General features: G+C 35.1%; 1 non-coding gene across 1 annotated transcript; it reads left to right on the top strand.

The window, feature by feature from the left end:
• The first annotated feature begins 6,346 nt into the window (after positions 1–6,346).
• On the top strand, positions 6,347–6,465 carry LOC142870281 (5S ribosomal RNA). Its single transcript, XR_012918712.1, has one exon. It is a non-coding gene; the product is annotated as a 5S ribosomal RNA (ribosomal RNA).
• The last annotated feature ends 4,618 nt before the right edge of the window (positions 6,466–11,083 follow it).

Here is an 11,083-nt window from a genome sequence, read left to right as displayed (position 1 = left end):
CCTATGCACATTCTCTCACATACTTTAAATTATCTTTAGATTACCTATACCTGATACAATGTAAATTCTATGTAGAAAATTGTTATACTGTACTATTTTTACTTCTATGATTTTTTTATTGCTGTATTATTATTTTTTATTGTTCTTCTTCTTCTGGCTATTTCTCATCCACTTGTTGGTTGAATCCATTGTTGCAGAACCGGCTGATATGGAGGGCCAAGTGTATTTAAGAAAATGGAATGCATTTTCCCTTTGAGTCAGATATCTTATTTCTGGGAATTTACTCTAAAGATACATATCCAAATATATAAAAATGCATGTATACACTTGATAATCATTTCTAATTGCACAATATTAGCTGCTATCCAAATTTCAAAACATAGGAAATTTGTTCCAAACATATGAGTAAGTACTAACGTACTTATTATGCACAATGAAGCATAATGCAGTTGTAGAAATAAATAAATGAGAGCTTTCCCTGTAAAGTAATATAGTAATTACCAGATATATTAAAGAGCAATTATTAAAATAAAAAAGCAGAGCAAATATCTATTATATCTATATCACTAAAAATATAGTTATATAATGCTATCTTTTGTTTAAGAAAAATGAGTAAATCAGAAACAATTATCTTTACAAAAACGAACCAATGAGGATAGATAAGAAAACTATAAAGTTAGTTACCTATAGAAAGTGAGGGAACATGGTTGAGGAATAATACATTTCTGACTATATATTTTATATAATTTGTGTTTTGGAAGCATGTTAATGTATGCCTTCAAAAAATAGCTTTAGATCATAAGGACAGAAAAATACTTAGAAAATAAATTTTATAAAAAGGAACCCAACTCTTTTACAAGTGAATGACATAATCACACTGAAGGAAGAAAAAATATAAAAGAATGAACTCAAAATACATTTTTACACAGAATTTGACTAAATACTCAGTCTCGCAGTTAGGGGAAAAGAATGAACAAAATCTAGAACATTTTGAGTATTTTTTTTTTATTGTAGTAATGATGTGGGTGAAGCAATTGTGAAATTACTCTAAGTGTATGGATGGAATGAGCAATTGAGTAAATGTTGAAATTACTGGGAGCCACAGTTCTCAGTGTAGAAGAAAAGAGATGGGAAGATGGAATGAAGAAAGGCAAGGAAGAGCCCTGTGGAGGTGGACTGGAGTAGAAGACACTAGTATAAATTATTATATTATTTCCCAGAATTACTGTGAAAATTAAGCTGAGCAAGCAGGCGAGACAGATAGAAGCAAGTGAAGGACAGTGAGGGTATGGAAATAGTGGTGGGAAAAATAAATGAAAAAAGATTCATTTGTGAATTCTGATCAGATAGTTCTCAGGCACCTAAAAGAACAAACAAGAATGGTCACTATATACCTTATAACTAACTTTTGCAAGGTTCAGCAAATTCTCTCATGTTTTATGTGTCTGAAAATGTCTTTATTTCACAATTATTGGGATGTGTTTTTGCTAAGTATGGAATTCTGGAAAGGCAGGGCTTTTTTATGTCTGTTTTTATATCATTCCATTTTCTTTTGGCTTTCATTATTTCCGAGAGAGATCTGATATTACTCCTATTGTTGTTACTTTAACAGAAATCTGCCTTTCTTTCCTAGTTTCTGTTACGATTTCACTTTTTTTGTTCTTGTTCTGCACTTTCTCTAATATGTATGTAATAGTGGGAAATTTTCCCTCATTAGGAGAGATATTTGCCCATTAGATTTCATAGTTTAAAAGGGCCTTGGATTTGTGTAAATTAAAAAGTCCCCAAACAATAAATGTTGGTGTGAATGCAGAGAGATGGGTGCTCACACACTGCTGGTGGGACTGCAACTAGTGCAACCTCTGTGGAAAGCAATATGGAGAGAACTCAAAGAACTACAAGTAGAACTACCATTTGATCCAGCAATCCCATTACTGGGCATGTATGCAAAAGAACAAAACACACTCTATAAAAAAAAAAAAATCTGCATTTGAATGTTTATAGTAGCACAATTCACAATTGCAAAGATGTGGAAACAACCCATGTGCCCATCAATACATGAGTGGATTAATAAAATGTGGTATATGTATACCATGGAGTACTATTCAGCCACAAAAAACAATGGTGATCTAGCACCTCTTGTATTATCTTGGATAGAGCTGGAGCCCATTCTACTAAGTGAAGTATCATGAGAATGGAAAAATAACCACTACATGTACTCATCATCAAATTGGTATTAACTGATCAACACTTAAGTGCACATATAGTCATAACATTCATCCGGTGTCTGGCAGATAGGAGGGGGAGGAGGGGATGGTATATTCACACCTAATGGGTGCAATGCACACTGTCTGGGGGATGGACATGCTTGAAGCTCTGACTCGGATGGGGCAAGGGAAATACTACATGTAACCTAAACATTTGTACCCCTGTAATATGCTAAAATTAAAAACAATTAAAAACAAATAGAAAGTAGTGTGGTTTGGAACAGAGGAAGACTCTGGGTTGGAATATGTAGGCAACAGAAAGCCAAAGAATCACAAAAAGCATTCATCTCCTTCCAGATTAAAAAGAGAGGGTATTTGATGGTGTTAATATAGACAAACCAGTGATGAGAAGTGCCAATATGTATTTGTCTTTCAGTTTAGAACTGAAAGAGAGTTTTACATATATTATCCACATACTAACTCAGGATAGAGACATGACTTACCTCATTCCTTATTTTTAGAGATAAGAACATGACAGTTCACGGAGTTTAAGCATCTGGAACAAGATTAATCAGTTACTTATCTGAGTTTCTTTTTAAAAGAACATCAAGACAATGAATTGCTAAGAGGCATAAGACTAAGTCTCTACTTGAGGAACTTCTTATCTTCTTATTCACTCATACAGAGAGCAAAATACATAATCCAGTGATGAAAGTTATATGCAGATTAAGTATTGAAAGAATGTTCAGAGAAGAAAAAATAATTCATCTAATTCTTTGCTTTTGTCCTTGGTATAGATTTATATTATGAAATTTTTCAACATGGTGCTGATAGTGTGCTAATAACTTACATCTAGAAATACAATTAAACAATGGGTAGGTATATTAAAGAAATCAATCTTGATTCTTAAATGCTGTCTGTTCTTTACTATTTTCTTTATCAAAAATAATTGAGAAATGGGATTTGATTAAATTTCAGTGTGTGTAATTCTTTTGCTATCTTTTCAGTAATAAAGCCCAGCAATGAAAATGAGCCCTGTTTCATTATACTGAATGTTAATAAGCAAAATTTGCAACAGAATCAAATTGTATTTCATTTCTTTTTAATATTTCAATTGATTATAATGATTGTCTTTAATGTAAAAAATAAATTCAAGTCATTTTATCATAAATGATGGTATTGACTACTCACTGCAGAGTATGTTTTAGAAGGTAGAAAAGGTATGTTTAAACCTGCATTGAATTTCATACCTTCTGGTACTGTACAGTACACTAATTTCCCCTGTTAAAAAAAGTAAATTACTTCCTTCATTACACTTAGACAAATTGTTTCAATTAACTGTGGCAAGATCATTGAGCACACTTAATATTAATGAAAGTCAGGTTATTTATACAATAATCTTAGGAGAATAATAAAAAATATATATCCCTGTTCTTTAAGATGGATTTTCCTTTTGACTAGTAATTTTGATAATCGTGATGCTTTGAATTTCAGTTCAATAAATATTTCATAAAAACATATCGTGAGCCAAGTAATTATCTAGGAGCAGAGCCTAAGACAGGGGATGCTGCCCAAGCGCTCTTAGGGGAGGAGAATGGAGACAAGAGGACAAAGGAGGAGACTTAAGCCAGAAAGTGGTTTCCGTTGGGGCTAGGTTTGATCTGATTCCAGGGAAGGTCCAGAGCACAGATTGCACAGTAGAATTAACCCACCTTGAAGCAAGGGAGTGACTGTTTGTATCCCTGTGCCACTCGGCCATGGACTGGGGTCTGCCCTGTTTGAACGTGGAGGGCTCCTTCAGCACGAGGTTGTGTGCTAGGAAGGGAGTGAGGACAGCTGCGAGGCAACCCTTAATGGGGCTGGGGCTATGTGCCTGGATGATAAGGGGCACTCAAGGGTGGCACTGACAGCATCCGCCACATAGTGTAAGAAGGAGATTCTGCCTTCTACATATTGACAGTCCAAACAAACGTTGGCACATTGGTGTATACTTTGAAGCCGTTATTCCAAGAAAATATGCCAATAAATTTTAGAAAAATCTCACAGAGTGGGAGGCTGGCAGAGATTGTGGTTAGACTCATTTCCTTGAAGTGAAAGCATCAAGCAGAAAGCAGAGGAAGCTAATTCAAACTGAGTCCATCGCCCGATTTACAGAGTGATCACAGTTTCTGATTCAGGGCCAGAGAGCATGGTTCCTAAAGGGGTCCTAGAGCAAATCTATTTAATAACAGCTTTGGGGGCTGAAGGGACAATCTCAGAAGAGACTGTGATGTTGCATCACAGTTCTCCATTCACATTATCTACTGACTTAATAAAAGCCAATGTCATTATGCCCTCCTCATGGGATGTGTGCTCATAATTGTCTGGGTCTTCCTGTGCTCTTGCTATGCTTGCATTCTACTATTGGCAAACTCCTGCTCATCCTCCAAGACCCAGTTAGCATGTTACCTTTCCAGGAAGAATAATTGATTGCTCCGCATTTCACACTCCCACACTCCTTTGATAATGTTGTTGTAAAAACACACATTTCATGTGTGAATTTTGCTGATGAGATAAAATTCCTCCTGAGGATAATCTGTATGTTATTTGTTCAAAGGACAGAAACCAACTGAATTACTGAAAGAGTAACAGATAAATAATTAGTCCTAACATATTAAACTTTCCTTTCCTTTCATAAATTGAAAAAATGACAGAAATTTGTATAGCGGTGTGCTTGGCACCTATAGATGCTCATTAAATAATTCTCTGAATGAATTAATGGATTATAGCACAAGGTTTAAACATGAGGCTTCTCCAATCTAGCTCCAGTAGCTGCATGCCACTGTGGCACGCTACTTAACCTTTTAAAAACTCACAGGCGTGTTAGGAATTAAATGAAAGTTTATCTATCTGTCTAGCTATTATGTGTTTGTGTTCCCCCAAAATTAATATGCTGAAGTCCTAATTTTCATTTCAGAATGTGGCCTTGTTTGAAAAAAGAAGAAAAAGTCAAATATATTAATATGTAGAATCATCAAAAAAATATCAAAGGAAACCAGATGAACTCATTCTATAGGAGGTTCATGTAAACAATCATAATTAGGTGCAGTACCTTATAAAATCAATGCTGTATGTAAAAGATTTTTTAGTGGCGATTCTAATGACCTACAAACCAGTTATGACATGGCAAGGAATCTTCTCTAAGCACAATCTGCTATTACGGAGAGTTATAAGTCCAAGGGTAGAGACTGGGAACACTTCTCCTGTGCTGAATCTTCAGCAAGAGATAATTATGTTTATTTAACACTATTTTCTTTAGGGATATTTTTATTTAGTAGGAAGCAGAATAGATGGTAGTTAAAAATATGGCTCTGAAAACACATGCCTGTATTTCATTGGCTCTGGCATAGACCAGTTATGTAACTTTTGGCAAGGAACTGTAGTGCTTCTGGGCTTCAGTTTTCTCATCTTTAAAATGTGGATACATATACATGAATGCAACTGGAGGTTATTGTGTTAAGTGAAGTGAGCCAGACAGAGAAAGACCAAGATGGCATGTTCTCACTCATACGTGGGAGCTAAAAAGTGCATCTCATAAAGGTAGAGAAAAAAATGTTGGTTACTAGAAGCTGGAAGGGGAAAGGAAGAGAGGAGGAGAGCAACCCTGAGAGAAGTTCTGTTCTAAATTTATTTAGTAAACACTAATTTGAAACACTTGTTTAAATTGTAATCAAACCAGAAAAATATCCCACCTCAAATTTTAAAACTATGTATCATTTTTTTCATGTGCAAAATACTTCCTTCTTTCAAGGATGTTATTAGGTGGCGAACTCCTTCATCAACCCCTAACATGGCACCTGGACTGCAGCAGACAGTAACTGATTATTTGTTGAAAAAATAAACAGAGATGAATCACTAAAACTTCCAAGCTTATCTAGAAAATATAGTAGTTTTCATCAGGAGAAATGTTACTCACTTCTGGGCTGAAGTTCTCTGGCTGTCTTCTGAACAACCATACCTTCTTGCTGTTCAATTTTCCAAATATAAAGTAACCCTTGCCTCTTTCTGTCTTGTATTCAAGCTTATCCCTATTGTTTTATTGAATGAAATAGAATAGCAGCCTAATAGGCCTGTTAAAAGGTTGGATTGTAAAAATTATTGTCTACGGCCACACCACCCTGAACGCGCCGGATCTCGTCTGATCTTGGAAGCTAAGCAGGGTCGGGCCTGGTTAGTACTTGGATGGGAGACCGCCTGGGAATACCGGGTGCCGTAGGCTGCTTCTTAGGCCGGGCGCGGTGGCTCACGCCTGTAATCCTAGCTCTCTGGGAGGCTGAGGCGGGCGGATTGCTCCAGGTCAGGAGTTTGAAACCAGCCTGAGGAAGAGCGAGACCCCGCCTCTACTATAAATAGAAAGAAATTAATTGGCCAACTGATATATATAGAAAAACATAGCCGGGCGTGGTGGTGCATGCCTGTAGTCCCAGCTACTTGGGAGGCTGAGGCAGAAGGATTGCTTGAGCCCGGAGATTGAGGTTGCTGTGAGCTAGGCTGACGCCGTGGCACTCACTGTAGCCTGGGCAGCAAAGCGAGACTCTGTCTCAAAAAAAAAAAAGAAATTATTTTTAAGACAGTTTAAGGTTATTCAAAGAGATGAGTAATCTCTCTAGGTTTTGTTTTGATTTTTTTCTATTAATCTACTCCATATTAATCTTAACACAATTTCTTCCACTAAGCTATGAGTAAATGTAAGATAATCTATATGAAAGCCATTTGGTTTCTGTATTTCATAAAACCATAGCTAAAGGGTGACTCTTCTCTCTCATGCAATGTCTTCCAAACAAAAGTCCTGATGATGAATTTCATTAATATAACATTCTTGTTTTAGGAAAAAAGTGTCTGCACATATAAATATCTATACTCTGCTGTTGGTTGTCTTGGTTCATTTAAAATTACTATTTAGTTTTATTTATAAGTGCCTTTTGTATTTATTTATTTCTCTAGAATATTATGGGGGTACAAACATTTCAGTTATATATAATGCCTCGCCCAAGTCAGGGCTCCAAGCTTGCCTTTCCCCCATGCAGTGTGCTCTGCATCCATGAGTTGTGAGCTTATCCACCCCACCAGCCTCTGCTCACCTGACCGGCACCCAGTGAATATTACTACCATGTGAGCACTTTAGTGTGGATCAGTTAGTACCAATTCGATGGTGAGTGCATGTGGTGCTTGTTTTTTCCTTCCTTGTGATACTTCCCTTTGAAGGATGGGCTCAAGCCCTATCCTAGATAATATAAGAGGGGCTAGTTCACCATTGCTTTTTGTAGTTGAGTAGTAATACCACATTTTATTAATCTACTTATGTATTGATGGGCACATGGGTTGTTTCCACATCTTTGCAATTGTGCTGCCATAAACATTCGATTGCAGATGTCTTTATTACAGAATGTCTTTTTTTTTCCTTTGGGTAGATCCCTAGTAGTGGGATTGCTGAATCAAATGGTATTTCTCTTTTAGGTCTTTGAGATGTCTCCAAATTGCTTTCCATAGGGGTTGTAATAATTTGAAGTCACTCCAGAAGTGTAAGAGTGTTCCAATCTCTACACATCCATGCCAGCATTTGTTGTTTTGGGATTTTTTGATAAAAGCCATTCTCACTGGAGTTAGGTGATATCTCATTGTGGTTTTGATTTGCATTTCCCTAATGATTAGAGATGTTGAGCACTTTTTTATATGTTTGCTGGCCATTATTCTGTCTTCTTTTGAAAAGTTTCTGTTCATGTCCTTGCCCATTTTTTGATGGGGTTATCTGATTTTTTCTTGTTAACTTTTCTTAGACTCTTGTTATTAGCCCTTTATCAGATATGTAGAATGCAAATATTTTCTCCCATTCTGTAGGTTGTCTATTTGCTCAAACGATAGTTTCCTTGGCTATACAGAAGCTTTTTAATTTGCTTACCTCCCATTTATTTATTTTTGTTGCTTCTGTGATTGCTTTGGGGGTCTTCTTCAAAAAATTCTTTGCCTAGGCCAATGTATACAAGAGATTTCTGAACATTTTCTTCTAGAATTCTTAGGGTTTCATGCCTTAGGTTTAAGTCTGTTATCCATTGTGAGTTGATTTTTGTGAGAGGTGAGAGGTGGGGATCCAGTTTCAATCTTCTGCCTGTAGTTATCCAGTTTTCCCATCACCATTTATTGAATAGAGATTCTTTTCCCCAATGAATATTTTTGTCTGCCTTGTCAAAGATTAGATGACAATATGATGATGGTTTTATATCTGGGTTCTCAGTCCTGTTCCAAAGGTTTATATCTCTGTTCTTGTGCCAATGTAATGCTGTTTTGGTTCCTACAGCCTTGTAGTAAAGCTTGACATCTGGTAGACTAATGCCTCTCAATTTGTTGTGTTTTTTTTTTTGCTTAAGATTGCTTTGGCTATACGAGATCGTCTCTGTTTCCATATGAAATGTGGATTTATTTTTTCTAGATCTGTAAAGAATGATGATGATATTTTGATAGGTATTGCATAATTCTATAGATTCCTTTAAGTAGTATGGACATTTTAACAATATTGTTTCTGGCAATCCATGAACATGTAGGATTTTCCATCTGTTTACATCTTCTATTGTTTCTTTTCTCAGTATTTTGTAGTTATCCCTATATATGTGTCTCACCTCCTTCATTAAATATATTCCTAAATATTTAAATTTCTTGGATGCTATTGTGAAAGGTGTTGCATTTTTTATTTGATCTTTGGTTTGCCTATCATTGGCATATACGAATACCCCTGATTTGTGTGCATTAATTTTGTATCCTGAGACTTTACTAAATTCATTTATCAATTCCAGGAGTCTCTTAGTTGAATCTTTGGGATCTTCTAGATATAATATCATATTATCAGCAAAGAGTAAGAGTTTGATTTCTGCTCCCATTTGGATACCCTGACTTCCTTCTCTTGTCTGATTGGTCTGGCAAGGATTTCCAGCACTATGTCAAATAGAAGTGGAGATAGTGCATAACCCTGTATGGTTGCAGTTCTAAGTGGGAATGCTTTCAATTTTTCTCTGTTCAGCATGATATTGGCTGTGGGTTTATCATATATGGCTTTAATAATTTTAATGTATGTCCCATCTATGTCTATTTTGTTAAGAGTTTTTATCATAAAAGTGTGCTTGATTTTGTCAAAATGTTTTTTCTGCTGCCTTTTATTTTTAAAAAGTATCTTTAATCTGAATTACCTCCAAGTTTTTTTATGAGTCAACAATAGACTAAATATAATGCAATTAATGAAAACTTACATTAGTATGAATAAAGAGATAATTAGAATTATGGTATAAAGAGCATACTGTATGAAATAAGAGAACTTGAGCCATCATCATAGCTTTGTGAATTTGAGAAAGTTACTTAATCTCTCTTGGCTCCTATTTTTCTTCAATAAAAATGGGGATACCAGTACTAATACTCAGTAGTGTGCTTGTGCCAATGGCTGGCAATAGTTAGTTGTTAAATATCCACTAATTTTATAAGCTCACTTTTAAATCATTTGGTAAGTTGAACTTGCCTATGATGAGAGTGTTTATGCCACAGAAATTGTCATGAATTATAAATCAAGGCACTTTATTTATTTTTGAGGATCAGTTTACCAGCATACCACTGTTCATTTTTGTAAAGAGAAAATGGGAATCCTAACATTTTGCAAAGCATGGATCAACCTGGAAGACATTATGCTGAGTGAAATAAGCCAGGCATAGAAAAACAAATACTGCATGATTTTACTTATATGTGGTATCTGAAATAGTCAAACTCATAGAAGCAGAGAATAGAATGGTGGTTGCCAAGGGTTGAGAGGAAGGGGCAAGGGGATATTGTTGATCAATGGATATAATGTTTTAGTTATGCAAGATGAATAAATTTTAGAGATCCGCCATTCAACATAGTGTCTATAGTTAACAATACAGTATTGTGCACTTTAAAATATGGTAAGAAAATAAATCTCATGTTAAGTGTTCTTACACAATAAAACAAAATAGCTACAACAAACAAAATCACACAGAAGAACACAAGGACATTTTTGGAGGTGATAGATATGTTTAGTACCTTGATGGTGGTGATGATATCATAGGTGAGTATGTGAATATCCAAATTCATCAAAATGTATACATTAAATATGTACACTTTTTGTAGACCAATTATACCACAATAAAACTTTAAAAAATAGAAAAAGGGATAATATATTTCAAAGTGGTTTGTAATTCCCTAAAATATAGTCTTACAAACTAGTGTAGTACAGCCAAAAAGATTAAATATTGATTTGCATCAATATATTTCTTAATTATCACTTAATCTATAATTCAAAATATTTAATTTTATAAAATGTTATGATAAATTATTATAAAAGTAAATATAAAACGCACACACACACAAAAAACCCAAGTTTATCTTTGAAGGATTATCTGTGGGAAGGTAAGAAACAAAAAAACCCAAGTTTATCTTTGAAGGAGTATCTGTGGGAAGGTAAGAAAAAAGAATAATAAACTTTTCTCTCTTACAAATATGAAGCAATTTAAAACATTCCACACGAGGAGAAAAGAAAAATGTAAATGAGTTCAAGTGAGCAGAGAAGAAAGCATAATGTAGCAATTCCCAAGCAGAAAAAGCAGTTGGTCAGAAACCTATTCTTAACAAAACAGTTGCATTTGTAAAATCTTTTAAATTGTGTAAAGACTTTAAGAAAAATGTACTTCTTATATCATTAGAGCACCTATGCATGTAAATATGGTACCTGGATGTTGTTTCTCAAATATATTCCCCTAATGTCTGTGTACGTCAGTGACCGAGAGTCTCATTCTCTAGGTCTTACTCCTCATGCACCAGAGAAGTTTTCATCACTCTGTTCC

This window comes from Microcebus murinus, chromosome 3 (genome assembly GCF_040939455.1).
Source record: "Microcebus murinus isolate Inina chromosome 3, M.murinus_Inina_mat1.0, whole genome shotgun sequence".
In the NCBI taxonomy this organism is placed as follows: domain Eukaryota; kingdom Metazoa; phylum Chordata; class Mammalia; order Primates; family Cheirogaleidae; genus Microcebus; species Microcebus murinus.
Note: the sequence above shows the minus strand (reverse complement) of the source record. Positions and strands in the feature narration are given on the sequence as shown.